We start from the raw sequence: 14,931 nt of genomic DNA on the forward strand, positions 1-14,931 counted from the left end.
AAAAGCAATTCAGAGCTTTTTAAAAGAGTAATGCAATAAATATTTGCAAGGAGTGTGAAAGGCGATAAATGTGGAATGAGAGGCTGTCTCCTCAAAGCAGTATCGCTTTAGCTTGTGAAGGAATTACTGAAAACCTCATGAGAAAGTATGCCTTTGCCATATCCAATAAAAAATGCATAAACAGTAAACCTAAAATGCAGTGTTTGGCATGGACTTTCTCTATTAAATGTGCACTCCTCTTATTTGGTTACTTGTCCACACACAGGCACACACATGTATGTTTTCAGAGTCGACAAAAGTATTTTCTAGGAGGTACTGTAGTTTCTATGCTTGCTGTAATAGCCTGCTATTTGGCGATTATAAAATGAATAGCAGTTGTAGATAGGTTGTGGTGTGAATGACAGGAGAAAGCAAGAGCCACTGCACAATGTCTATGGCCATGAGAACTTAAACAGTTAAGGATCAAAGAGCCTGGTGGCTAACGAAGTGTACTGGGTTCCCGTGGCTTCTGAATGCCATGTCAAATGAGATGCTTGCGCTCGTGGAAATTGGAGAGCACCGTGGCAAATGCTGGCTGTGAATCTCATCTCCAAATTAGACACACAGACTCTTCTGCTCACCATGCACTTTTTACAGGCAAGACATTTCTCTGTGGCTTAGTTGGTGAGCATCCCTTTTTATGAGCCATTCAGGAATGATTTTGAAAATTAAATCATTGATCAGCACTGTTATGTGTGTTTGGAGAAAGAGCATTTCTGTGGAAAATATCTCATTCTTCTCACCATCGAGTTAAAATTAAATAAGTTTACTGGAAGTATACTATTTGTGTTGGATATTCATTGCAGGCACACAGAGAGAGAGAGAGAAAGAGAGAGAGGAGAGAGAGAGAGATTTGGAGTGCTAAAATTCTTGCATTGATACAGAACAGGATTTAGAATAGTTTTATTTTTAAATTTAATTTTATTGTCAAGGTGATGTACAGAGGTGTTACAGTTGCGTATATAAGGTAATGAATACATTTCTTGTCGAACATTGTTTCTCTCCATAGTTTTTTCCCAGCTTCCCTCCCCCAACTTCCCCCATCAGTTGCAAAGTTATTTCCAACAGTATTTTGTGAGTCTTGCGAGTCTTGCTGTTGCATTGGTTCACTCTTGCTCCTTTGTCTCACCATTTTGTTGTTTCCTTCCCTTCCCCAAATCAGATAAATGTATGTATAAGACTCAGGGTAGGGGGGGGGTGGGGGGAGGATGGGATGGGAAGGGGAAACAAAGGAGGAGGCTACAATGCTTGATAAGAAATGTACTTATTATCTTGCCCATGTAATTGTAACCCCTCTGTACAGTATTTTCACAATTTAAAAAAAATGGAAAAAAAAGACTCAGGGTACCAAAATCAAAAACAGTGACAACAGAAGATAAACCAAAAGAAAAAAAAAAGAAAAGAAAAAAGAAATAACTTCGCATAGTACATAACAACAACACAACGAAAAACATATTGTTTCCATATCTTGGAGTTTATTTCAATTAGCATCACTTTATATGGTCATATGTGCATCACTATTGAGCTATTGTAATACTCTGCTAGGAGTATCCTAGACATCCTAACTATTACAAATGAGGGAAATCATGGAGGCTATGTTTCTTTGGGCCCAGCTTACTTTGCTTGCTATGATTTTTTTCCAAGTCTTTCCATTTCCTTACAAAAGTGACAATGCCATTCTTTTTGATGAAGTATAGACACATACACACATCACATTTTCTTGCTCCATCTACGGAGTGTCATCTGGGTTGGTTCCATATCTTAGCTATGGTAAATATGCTGCAATGAACATAGCTGTGCTGGTAGCTTTAGTGTGGCCTTGCTTGTGATTGTTCGGGTAAATGTCCAGGAGTGGGACTGGTGAATCAAAGGGTAGCTCTATGTTTAGTCTTAACCTCCACACTGCTTTCCAGAGTGGTTGAACCAGTTAACATTCCCACCACAGTGTATTCCCACAGTGTATTAGCATTCTTTTTTGATAATGGTCATTCTAACTGGTGTGAGGTAGAATTTTAATGTGGTTTTATTTGCATTTCCTATATGGCCAGAGATGTTGAATGTTTCTTCATGTGGCTACTGGGCATTCTTATTTCCTCTCCAATGTAGTCTCTTTAATTTTTTAGCCCACTTATTAATGGGGTGGTTGTTTCTTTGAGGATTTATTATTAGGGCTTTTAGTTTTTTGAGCTTTAGGTATATTTTAGTTATGAGTCACTTGCCTGTTATATAGCTAGTGAAGATCTTCTTCCAATCTCTGGCCTTTCTATTTATCTTGCTAGCTATGTCCTTTGCCACACAGCCGTTCTACCATTCAATGCCATCCCATTTTATTTTATTTTATTTTACTGTGCAACCCCACTTATCTAGGCTTTCTTTGATTTGTGTGGTTCTGGATCTTTATTTAGGATGTTTTGACCTGTCCCAAGGAGCCCTAGTGTATCCTCTATCCCTTCCTATAATATTTTCACATTATCTGGTTTTACTTTGAAGTCTTTAATCCATTTGGAGTTGATTCTTATGCAGGGTGATATATAAAGATCTGATTTCAGTTTTCTACATGTGTATAGCCAATTTTGCCAGCACCATTTGTTGAAGAGGCCATCTTTCCTCCATCTCATAATTTTGATTCCCTTATCAAAGATTAGGTGGCCGTAGGTCTGTGGGATCATTTCTGGGTCTTCAATTCTATTCCATTGGTCCTCAGGCCTTTTCATGTGCCAATACCAAGCTGCTTTTAAAACTACAGCTTTATAATAGAGTTTGAAGTTTGGTATTGATATTCCTCCAGCACTATTTTTCCTGCTAAGGATTGCTTTTGCTTTTAGAATAGTTTTGTGATAATGAAATATTTTCATCTTTTTCCAGGACTGTTAATTGCTTGGGTTTTAGATAAGATAGTGTAGAAGATTGAGGAAATCATCCCAGTCTGGGTATAAAGAGAAATTATGGTTAGGGATATTTTTCTGAGTTCTAACTCTGCCCTCTCTATTTTTGCACTGTGTAGACAGCATATGTATATTTAAATTGACAATTATCATTTTAATCTCCGTGAGGAATTTAAAACCTTTGCTTGCATGGAATTACTGTGACTTTAAGCAAAAGTCCATTTATTAAATCTTTTATTAGGCTTTTCATTATGCATGCTTGTAAAGATCTTAATAGAGATGTTAAGTAATGAAATTTTGCAAGTTCCTAAAATCTTCATAAATCTCCATAAATTGACTCTTTATGAGAAGCCTGCTTTCATTGTGTCTGATTTTTATTCATATGCAACCCAAATGTTAATATACTTTAATTAGAGCTAATATGATTTATCTCTTTACTCATTATATAAGTTAATTTTCTCCTAAAGAAGTCCTGTTTTCAAATTCTCTCCAGCAGTGTAGAATTAAAGTAATTAGAGTTTGGCTCAGGAAATTAGTCATGAAGCTTCATGAATGCTAAAGTAAATTGAAATTTTCATGGGATAGATCAGGCCATATGCTTTACAGAAAGAACAAGAAAGAAATTGATTTCTGTTCCTCAGTTTCTTATTGGGGATGTAGTCTCTGGAGAAGATGAACCTGAAGAAGAAGTTTTGATATTGTAGATGGAGGACAGAGAAAATGGCCAATGCTTTTATAAACTCTGATAAATCAAACCTATTTAGAATGTATACATTTAGAACTTGGCATGAATCCAGCAGTGAACAAAAACTGTTCATTATTCAACATCTGTCTTCATAGTTTTTGGCTTCAACTCTGTGTTGAGATCAGAAATGTGCTACAATATTCCAGAAATATTTTACTGTCATATGTCTATTGTTGCAGGTACAGAATTTCAATTTCTTTTTGTGTTTTCTATGTTCTTTATAAACCTTCATTGTCTTCTTTTATCTTCTACCACTTCAAGGTTTCTAAATGTTCCCGCTAAGGTTTCTCTCTCCATCATCACATGAAAACAAATGTCATTTAAACTAAATGACTTTCTAGCTTTCTCTCATATTATTTCTCTAAATAACTTTGTAGCTTTTTCTCTAATTGATGTTAGAGGTGCTGAAAGTCATCCACAAATAATAACTTTATTGTATCAAAACCAAAGATTAACATATTTATTTTAATTGAACTGTTCCTTTAAAAAATAGCTCTTGTAAAATAATGAGGAAAAATATTTTTTTTGAAAAGTACGTCTGCGCTTAATAATACTTCTCTCTTGAGTACAAAAAGGTGGTGTGAAAAGAGAGGACTTACAGAGAAAAATAATCTGGTAAACACAATGGAAAAAAGAAAAACAAAATAAAAAATCTGTGCTATACAACAATGAGAAGAGCACAGCTGAAATCAGGAAAGCAATGCTTTTGTAATAACCCAACAAAAAAATAAAATACCTAGGAATTAACTTAACTAAAGAAGTGAAGGACCTCTAAGATGAAAACTTTAAAAACCTGAAAAAGGAAATCAAAACAGAACTTAGAAAGTGGAAAAACTCCCATGCTCCTGGATTGGAAGAATCAACATTGTGAAAATAGCAATAATTCCCAAGGCTATCTATAAATTCAATGTGATACCTATCAATATTCCAACCTCATTCTTCAAGGAAATAGAAGAGGCAATCCAAAAATTCATGTGAAACAATAAGAGACCCTGAATAGCAAAATGATCCTTAACAGAGAACAGTGCTGGAGGAATATCAATACCAAATTTCAAACTCTACTACAAAGCCATAGTAATCAAAACAACTTGATACTGGCACAAGAACAGACCTCAGGACCAATGGAATAGAATTGAAAACCCAGAAATGAGCCCATAGACCTATAGCCACCAAATCTTTGATAAGAGAGCTAAAACAATAGAATGGAAGAAAGACAGCTTCTTCAGTAAATGGTGCTGGCAAACCTGGTTAATCACCTATAGAAAACTAAAGCTGGATCCTTCTATATCACCCTGCCCCAGAATCAACTCCATATGGATCAAAGACCTTGAACTCAAAGCAGACACTCTGAAAACATTACAGGACAAAATAGGAGAAACCCTAGGTCTCCTTGGCACAAGCCAAAATTTTCTTAATAGAGACCCAGAAACAACAAATCAAAGAAAGGTTGGACACATGGGATTGCATGAAGCTGCAGAGCTTCTACATGGCAAAGGACATAGCTAGCAAGATCAACAGAAAGCTCATGGATTGGGAGAAGATCTTCACTAGCCATACAATGGACAAGGGTCTCATATCTAAAATATACTTGGAACTCAAAAAATTAAAACCCTCAACAACAACTCCTCAAAGAAACAACTGCCCATAAATAAAGTGGGCTAAAGACTTAAAGAGAAACGTCTCTGAAGAGGAAATACGAATGTCCAATAGACACATGAAGAAATGCTCAACCTCTCTAGCCATAAAAGAAATGCAAACCAAAACAACACTGAGAATCCACCTCACCCCAGTTAGAATGGCTGTAATCAAGAACTCTAATAACAACATATGCTGGAGGGGATGTGACCAGATAGGAACCCTACTGCACTGTTGGTGGGAGTATAAATTTGTTCAACCACTTTGGAAAGTAGTATGGAGGTTCCCCAAAAGACTCCACAAAGAGCTCCCCTATGACCCAGCAATCCCACTTTTGGGTATTTTCCCAAATGATCACAAACAAGATCATACTAAAGCTACCAGCACAACTATGTTCATTGCAGAATTATTTACCATAGCTAAGATATGGAACCAACCTAGATGCCTCTAAGTAGATGAATGCATCAAGATAATGTGGTGTACACACACACACACACACACATACACACACACACACACACACACACACATAATGGAATTGTATGCCTTCATCAAAAAGAATGATATTGCCCCATTTATTAGGAAATGGAAAAACTTGGAAAAAATTATATTAAGTGAAGTAAGCCAGGCCCAAAGAAAAATAGGTCCCATAGTTTCCTTTATTTGCAATAACTAATACAAGTCTGAGACAAATAGTCAAAAGCTATGTACATATGACAGATATGATGAAGTTAAATGAAATGAACCCCAAGATAGAGACACAAGTGGTTTTTTTCTTTCTTGCTATTGTTTCTAATTTATTTATAAGGTACCATGTGATTTTTTTGTTGTTGTTGCTTCGTATGTTTCTCCCCCATGGTAGAACCCTAGTTTTCACTGTATTTTGATGTATTTGGGGGGGGGGGGAAGGGAAAAAACAGAATGCTTTAATAGTGATACAGGTTGACCCACTGTAACAATATGTACAAGATACTATGTCGAAAAACGAACTTTACAATTTAGGCAGGGGGCGGAGGGAGGGGGGAGTGTAGTTGTGGAGGTGGGAGGGAAGGGATGGTAGGGGAAAAACAAAAGAGGAGGCAACAATGCTTGATAAGAAATGGACATGGCCGGGCACCGGTGGCTCAAGCCTGTAGTCCTAGCTACCCAGGAGGCTGAGATCTGAGGATCACAGTTCAAAGCCAGCCCAGGCAGGAAAGACCATGAGACTCCTATCTCCAATAAACCATCAGAAAATCTGAAGTGGTGCTGTAGCTCAAGTGGTAGAGCACTCGCCTTGGGCTGAAATGCTGAGGGACAGTGCCCAGGTCCAGAGTTCAAGCCCCACGACTGACCAAAAAAAAAAAAAAAAGAAAGAAAGAAATGGACTCATTACCTTGTTCATGTAACTATAACCCCTCTGTACAGTATTTTCACAATAAAAAAAATTATCTTGCTGCTCTTTTTCAAGGAGGTTTAGATGTGTCATTAAATTGTTAGTTTCCGATCTCTCCAATTTGTTGATGTAGGAGCTCAGAGCTATAAACTTGCCTCTGAGTACTGCCTTTGCTGTGTCCCAGAGGAGCTGGTAATTTGTGTGTTCATTTTTGTTGAATAGCATGAACATTTGAATTTCCTTTCTAATCTCTTCCATGACCCACTCATGATTCAGCAGTGTGTTGTTCAGCCTCCATGTGATACCGGACTTTCTTTGGTGGCTTTTGGTGTTGAGTTCTAATTTTATTCCCTTGTGGTCAGAGAGAATGCAAGGTATAACTTCAATGTTTCTGAATTTAGACAAGTTTGCTTTGTGGCCTAAGATGTGGTCTATTTTAGAAAACGTTCCATGTGCTGCTGAGAAGAACGTGTATTCTGATGCTGCTGGGTGAAATGTTCGGTAAATGTCTGTTAAGTCTAGTTGATCTATGCAGCTGTTTAGATCTGCTGTTTCTCTGTTGAGTTTTTGCCGAGTTGATCTATCTAGTGGGGAGAGTGGTGTGTTAAAATCCCCAACGATTAATGTCTTTGGATCTATCTGGGATTTGAGGGAAAGTAGTGTTTCTTTGATAAATTTGGGTGCTCCATTGTTTGGCGAATAGATATTTAGAATTGTAATATCCTCCTGAAGGAGAGATCCTTTAATTAGTATGTAGCGACCTTCTTTATCTCTTCTCACGAATTTTAATTTGAAGTCTATTTTATCTGATATTAGGATTGCAACTCCCGCCTGTTTATGAGGGCCGTTTGCTTGGTAGATTTTGTTCCAGCCTTTAACCTTGAAAATATGTTTGTTTTTACGGGCAAGATGTGACTCCTGCAGGCAGCAGATAGAAGGGTCTTGTTTTTTAATCCAACTAGACAGTCTATGTCGCTTAATTGGAGAGTTCAGTCCGTTAACGTTAAGAGATAGGACTGAGAGGTATTTGGGAGTTCCTGCCATGTTATCCACCTTCTTGGGGGCTGTGAAAACTGGGTTCTTCCTAAGGTTCTTGGATTCTCAGTTTGGGTGCAGTTTCTTGGCCTTTGTTGCGTTCTTGTTGGTTTTCTATGTGTAGGACATCTTTAAGAATCTTTTGCAGGGCTGGTTTGGTGGAGATGTATTGTTTCAATATTTCTTTGCTATGGAAGGTTTTTATTTGGCCTTCAGTTATGAAGGAGAGTTTAGCTGGGTACAGTATTCTTGGTTGATAGTTGTTTGTTTTTAGGGCATGGCATACGTCATTCCAGGCTCTTCTTGCTTTGATTGTCTCTGCTGAGAAATCTGAGGTAATTCTAATTGGTTTCCCTTTATAGGTGATTAACCTTTTCTCCTTGACAGCTTTAAGGATCTTTTCCTTGGTCTGGGTTGATCCTGTGTGGATTATAATGTGACGGTGGGATGTCCTATTCTGGTCTGGTCTATTTGGGGTTCTAAAAGCTTCTTGTATCTGAATAGGCCTATCTTTTTGTATGTTTGGGAAGTTCTCTGCTAGGATCCTGTTAAACAAATTTCCTAGACCATTAACTTCTGTTTCTAGGTGCTCCTCTACACCCATTATCCTTAGATTGGGCCTTCTGATGGTGTCTTCCAGGTGTTGGATAGACCTATCATATTTCTTGGACTTGTCTTGGATGGTTGTATGTTCTTTCTCTATAATATCTAGGCTGTCTTCAATCCCTGAGATTCGATCTTCTGCATGGTCTAACCTGCTGTCAAGACTCTCTACTTTGTTTTTTATCTCTTTTCCTTCTAATTGGTCAGCTTTGATGGCTTCAAGTTCTTTGTTGAAGCTCTGTTTTAGGTCTTGTATGAATTTCTTTACTTCCTTAATTTGGTGTTCAGTGTTTGTTCTCAAATCACTTAGTTGATTGGTTATGGTTTCTTTGGACTCCCATTCCTTCTGTTGGGTTCCATTCAGCATTCCCTTTGTGGTCTCCCTGACTTCCTTCAGCTCTTTGTTAATGGATTCCATGAATGTCTTTAGTGATCTTTGTGTATTCTCTACCTGGTCTCTTAATTCGTGAATTACTCTTTGATTAGTTTCCTCCCTTCTGTGGGATTCCTGCAGTTCTCTTTGAGTGTTCTCTGCCTGCTCACGCCATTCCTCCCTTTCTCTTTGAGTATTCTCAAGTTGTTCACGCAAATCCTGTATCTGTTTTTGAGAAGCTTCCTCACGCTTATGATATTCCTGTATAAACTTCTGGGATGCCTCCTCTCTCTCCCTATCACGCTCATACAGAGTCCTTTGTACATTGTCAAACTTCTCATTTATCATGTTTGCTATTAGTGTTTGTAGAGCTATTTGGGAACTCTCCTCTGGATTATTCTTTATCTGTTCTAATCCCTGATTATCAAGGTTGGGAGTTGAGATACCCGAATTTGCCATTTTTCTTGTGTTTTTCCGGCTTACTCGGCCCATTTGAGATAAAGATTGCACCAGTTTTGTGCTAGAACACTATCTTAAGGCAACCATCAACCAAAGTTTGCATTTGTACAGTCAATAGTCTACAGATACAATCTAGTTCAACAGATACATCTATTCAACATCAAATGACTATATGTTAAATGACTTCGAACCGCAGAAAAGAATTTGGAAAACCAGAAATTATTAGGATTAGTGAGAGATGTGGGTAAAAAATAGGAATAGATTGGTGTGGGGAGGCACAGGGAGAGTTAACTATGTCCTAATCACAGTGCAGGAAATGGGTTGGGTAGGATGCAAGTAGAGAGAGAGAGAAAAAGAAGAGACGGAAAGGGGAATAAAGAGAGACCAGAAAAAGAATAGAAACGTAAAAATTAATGTTATTATAGAGGTTAAAAGACCGTCTATTTAGAGCGGAATGTGAATATGTTCAGAGAAGGGGAGGGACATAGAGGAGATGTGAAAAGCTTTAAGGGAGAAGAAAAGATCAGAAGTTCAGTAGAGCTAGATAAAAAACTAAAAGATAATTAAGAAAGAAAGAAAAAGAGAAAGAAGACAAGAAAAGAAAGGAAAACTCTCATTCACGTAATTCTGAAATAAAAGAGGGAGGGGGGTAAAATTGGGTGGGGGGAGGGGGGAGGCGGGGAAGGGAAGTGAAGGGTAAACAAAGGAGTAGGCTGCAATGCTTGGTAAGAAATGTATGCATTATCCTGCCCATGTAACTGTAGCCCCTCTGTACAGTATGTTCTCAAATAAAATAAAATACAATTTAAAAAAATAAAAATAAAAAAAAAATAAAAAAAATTAAAAATCTGTGCTATAGGAAGATTAACATTATGCTTCTCATAACATCATAGGAAAGACTATTCTTGGTTTTTTATTCCTCTAAACAAATATCTGCATCTAATTTTAATTCTAATATTCAAAATATGATTTCAAATGACTTAATTATTTGTTATTCTTCCTGCATAAATCACAGCCTCTTCTAGCTTCCTGATGTCTTACAAGGAGAAAATTGAGTACTGATTTGATCTCTGATCTTTTCTGTTTAGTGTTTAATTATGACCAAAATGAGTAGAATAACATTGTGCTTAAATCCTGGGTTAAGAAGGTATCCATAAATAGTATTTTGTTTAACCACTAACTTTGTAGCTGAGGTTATCACCTTGGCATGAAAACATTAGAGTTCTCATTTAGCAATGGCATAATAGCATCTTTATTGCAGGGTTGCTCTTATCTTTATATTGAAGCATCTAGGACAGTACTTGAAATGTCTTAGGTGCATGGGGTGCACATTCCTCTATTAACAAATTACATGGGGGTATGGTGGTTGCACTGGGAATTTCAGGTGAGAAGATCTAGATTCATGTTCAGTTTTTGTCCTTGGTGCACACAGGGCAGCTTAGACCATCAAAACTACATCATCCCTGACTGTGAACCTGTATTTAACCACAGGCTTTCAAGATGCCAAGATAAGAAGGAAATGGAAATGGATAAATGGAACTGTAACTCTTTTGAAAAAAAATTACATGATATAAACCAAACCTTATCAGTGGAAATGTAATATATCTCAAAATGCAATGAGTATTAGTGTGAAAAAATAATTATTTTCATACATTTCTGGATTTGGCCACATGTAAGTCCCCAATTGCTTTGTGTTGCTGTAACCACTATATTGGAGAATGCACACTCTGAAAAGCATACCCAAAATAATTCTCATTTTCTAAAACTTGCTTCAATGAATGCCTTCCTTGAATGCCATTCAATTGGAAATAGCCTCATTTTCCTTTAAAGTTGGCCAACTAGAAACAGAAGCATTCCAGTAGAACACTTTCATACCTAAATGATCAACTAATTTCTGATCATTCTCAATTGCAAATCTAATAGTTTTGGTCTCAACACTGCCATGATACAAGAAGAGCTCCTTGCTTTTCTCAGCAGACTGGATCTCACTTCACTTACGTAAATAAGTTCAGCTTGCTGTTTCAGATAGTGAGTGGTGTTCTATTCCTTCATTGAGCAAGAACAACAGTTACAGTTACACACTGAACAAATGGAAGTCTAGTAGAGAGGTGCTTCTCTATGTCCAAGAAGGGGTGATGACTCATGGGGCCCTCAGGAACTATTTATAGAACTATTTATAGAAAATGAGTGATCACATCAGTATCTCCAGAAAAGGAAGAGGACTAACACAGCTACCTTTGTAATGTCCTGTAGAGAGACAACTGTCAACAGTTACAAGGTCAAAAATAGATTTAAAGATACTATGGGAGCAGAACAATATTGAGGAGAAAAGCCCCAAGATTGCACGGATACTTCTGTGATGGGCAAAACCTGGTATTTAAAAATCATTTGTAATTCTGTATGAGTCTCTGCATGGCATGCTGATGTCTGCCTCGACCTATATCTGTCATGCACCACTGAGTTTCCCCAGACCATTTGCTTTTCTACATGCCTGGGAAGAAGACAAGGAGGTCTGAGTATGACTCTGTCCCAAGTAAGTCAATGAATGACTAGTCCATCTTTCTCTCCACTCTAACTCCATTAGGATAATTGAAACAGCCAGAATATATTGGTAGAGACCGTTCCCTTCCTCAAAGATTTGACCATTAAATAAATAGGCCAAAGTGGGGAACTTGACCAAAGTTTTATTTTTCATGTGTTTCCAGGTGCTAAGAACTTGATCATTTGTGTGACTTGAGATGGCTGATATTTATCAGTTCCCCCCCTACAGAGACAGCTTTGTTCATTCAAAACTTCCTGTTATCATCATTAGGTCCAATGAATCTCTTTGCTTTCCACCTTCAGCTATCTTCTCTGGAGTTAAACTTTTTATGTGCTTGATGGCATTCACTTCCTTCTCTTTTTCCTCCACAGAGAGACTCAGGAAAAGGACAAATGCCACCCATGAAAGCGAGACACTCTGCTTTCCATGCGTTGTTGACTCATCCACGGCGCATACGTGGGTATCTTGCCACCACTGGATTTAAGCCGCCCTCTGAAGGACAACTGGGTGCCAGCAAATGACATTCCAAAGCCAGAGCCTAACCTCAGGTCCTGCCCACGTGAAAACGGAGCAGCGATGGACCAAATCCCAGCCTCTTGGAAAGCAATGGGCTGAGAGACCTCACATCATTTGCAACAACCATTTCGAGCTGTGTCCATCTGCCTTCCTTCCTGGGTAGCCATGGAGAGCTGGTGGACACCATCTTGAGAGAGACAGACACCAGAGAATGACTTCAAGGCATCAGAGAAATCCCTGGGAAGACTCTGTGACATAGCTGGTCAATGTTCTGCATAGAAACAGTCCAGCGGAATTTTTCTCTTCTTCCCTCTCAGCCTTTCATTTTTACCAGGGATCTGGTCAGCCAAGGAGAAGCCACGGTCTCTGGTGTGCAGTTTATACAAATGTTATTTAAAGAGCAGAGCATAGACTTCTTTAGAAAAGAAAACCAACAACCTTTCTAGATCCACATCCAATGATATCTCACTCTGCCTACCACTTAACTCTTAAGAATATCATGTTTTATAATTCATCTCTCCTGCCTGGTTCTCTTTGAACTATAGAGAGAATGACAACAATGGTCAGGTTATTGTTAAACAAGATAAATTGTTATAAATTATAATTTTCCCTTAAAACATTTTTAAAAGCCTGTTAACTGATAAGACACAATGGAAGAGAGAGAGAAAAGGGAGGTTGCTAAGGAAACAGTAGGTTTTTAAATGCGCATCAAAGTGAATAGGCAGGTAGAATGCAGGGAAACGGGCTATATAATTAAGTTCTCTCACCATTTCAAAATTGATAGTACGATGTGCTACGAAAAGCAATGGGACCTATTTTCTTATCAGACTCAGTCCAACATGAAGTAATAAGTAAAATCAGACATAATCTGTTCCCTTCAGCCAAAAACTCCCTCGTTTTCAAGCACAGCTTTGGCCAGTCTGCATAGCAAATTACGTATTTCTGAAGTGTTAAGTTTCAGTCCTTCTCCTATTATATTCTAATTTTGTATGGAGGCAAAAATATCCTGAAGTCTAGGAACTGAATTAGGGCCCTTTGATCATCTTTTCTGCCAAGCAAAGATGGGATGGAAAGACTCTAAAGTCTGGAGATAAGAGAAGATGTCTCTGCTTACAAGCCTCCCTGCCTTTCTTTAAACCTTTTTTTGGGGGGGGGGTCCGGTTTGGGGCCTGAACTCTGGGCTTGGGTGCTGTCCCTCAGCTCTTCAGCTCAAGGCTAGTGCTCTACCACTTGAGCCACAGTGCCACTTCTGGCTTTTTTCTTTTTGCTGAGGAATCGAACCCAAGACCTCACGCATGCAAGGCAAGTGCTCTACCACTGAGCCACTTCCCAGCTCTCTTTAAACCTTTTGCTCCCAGTAAACAAGAAACTAAATGACACATTTGCCTGGCCCACTTCTGGAGAGACAGCAATTTTTTTTCAATCATTTTACAATTTTATATACATATATGCAAATATGTATATAAATTCTGTCACGTTAAAAATGATAAAGCAAAAAAAAATGGCTCTAGGTTGATAAGTAGATGCCACGATGTTTTGATGACAGGTGGTCAATGGAGAGAAGGATTGGTGAACTGAGAAAGAAAATGACCACAGAAAAGGAGGTAAATCAAGAAACCAAAGCATAGCGTGAGTGTCCATGGGCCTCTAGAGGACTTGAAAAGGCACCAGGGAGGAGCGAGGAGCTGTGCCCCTCCACTGGGTTCCAAGAAACTGCCTGATTGATTCTTGAATACTCTCAGCAATCCAGAAAATGCAACAAATGCCATAGCGGAGATTTCTGAAAGATAGAAAGAAGGAAGGAAAGAAGGAAAGAAGGAAAGAAAGAAAGGAAGGAAGGAAGGAAGGAAGGAAGGAAGGAAGGAAGGAAGGAAGGAAGGAAGGAAGGAAGGAAGGAAGGAAGGAAAGGTGGGAAGAAAGAAAGGGGGAAAAAAAGTAAGTAAGTAATTAAGAATGAGACCATGTAGAAAATTTTCTCACTGGAAGTGCAGACAATGAACTTCCTTGCCTAAAACATAGAAAGTTCCAAAGTGAAGTTGTAAGTCCCAACCTGTCTCATACAGAGCCATTTCTTCCCACCAGGCCCCTGTCCTTCCCCCTGCTGACCCATTGATAGTCGGGTGAGTCTCTGATGCCAGTGTCCTGTTCTCTCTCTGACCTCTGACTCCATACAACTGCACTGGAACTTCATCCCTCTCTCCCTCCTAACCACTGTATCCCTCCTGCCCTCTCTACTTCCTCTTCCTCCTCTTCCTCCTCTCCCCCTCCCTCCCTCCCTCTTTTCCTTCCATTTTTCTTTCTTATCTCTCTCTGTCTCTCTGTCTCTTGCCTCTCTTTCTATTAATCATACATAGTCCAACATATGAAAACTCTAGACCCTTAAACACGTAGGAACAGATGTCTGAGAGATCTGGACATATCACTGTGGCTCTGGCCTAAAGTGAGAGACTATAATTCCTGACTCAAATGAACTGGGCAAAATCAGTAGGAAAATAACTTGTGACTAATGTAGCCAGGAAAAGTTCGGCAATGAGATGAGGTGTTGTCATGTATATGTCTGCATGTACAGGAATGGATTAGCCCCTTTTCTTCTCAGCAGGGTCCAATTGAAATGCACCCTCTTGAACCTCAAAAGTCTTCTTGCTCCTGGTTTCCTTAGTGATACTGCCTATTGAAAACTTCAGTGACTTTGATGTTTTCCACAATTTCTTTCCTTTGCAAAGA

This window comes from Dipodomys merriami, unplaced genomic scaffold (assembly GCF_024711535.1).
Source record: "Dipodomys merriami isolate MVZ:Mamm:240054 unplaced genomic scaffold, mDipMer1.0.p SCAF_4, whole genome shotgun sequence".
NCBI lineage: Eukaryota > Metazoa > Chordata > Mammalia > Rodentia > Heteromyidae > Dipodomys > Dipodomys merriami.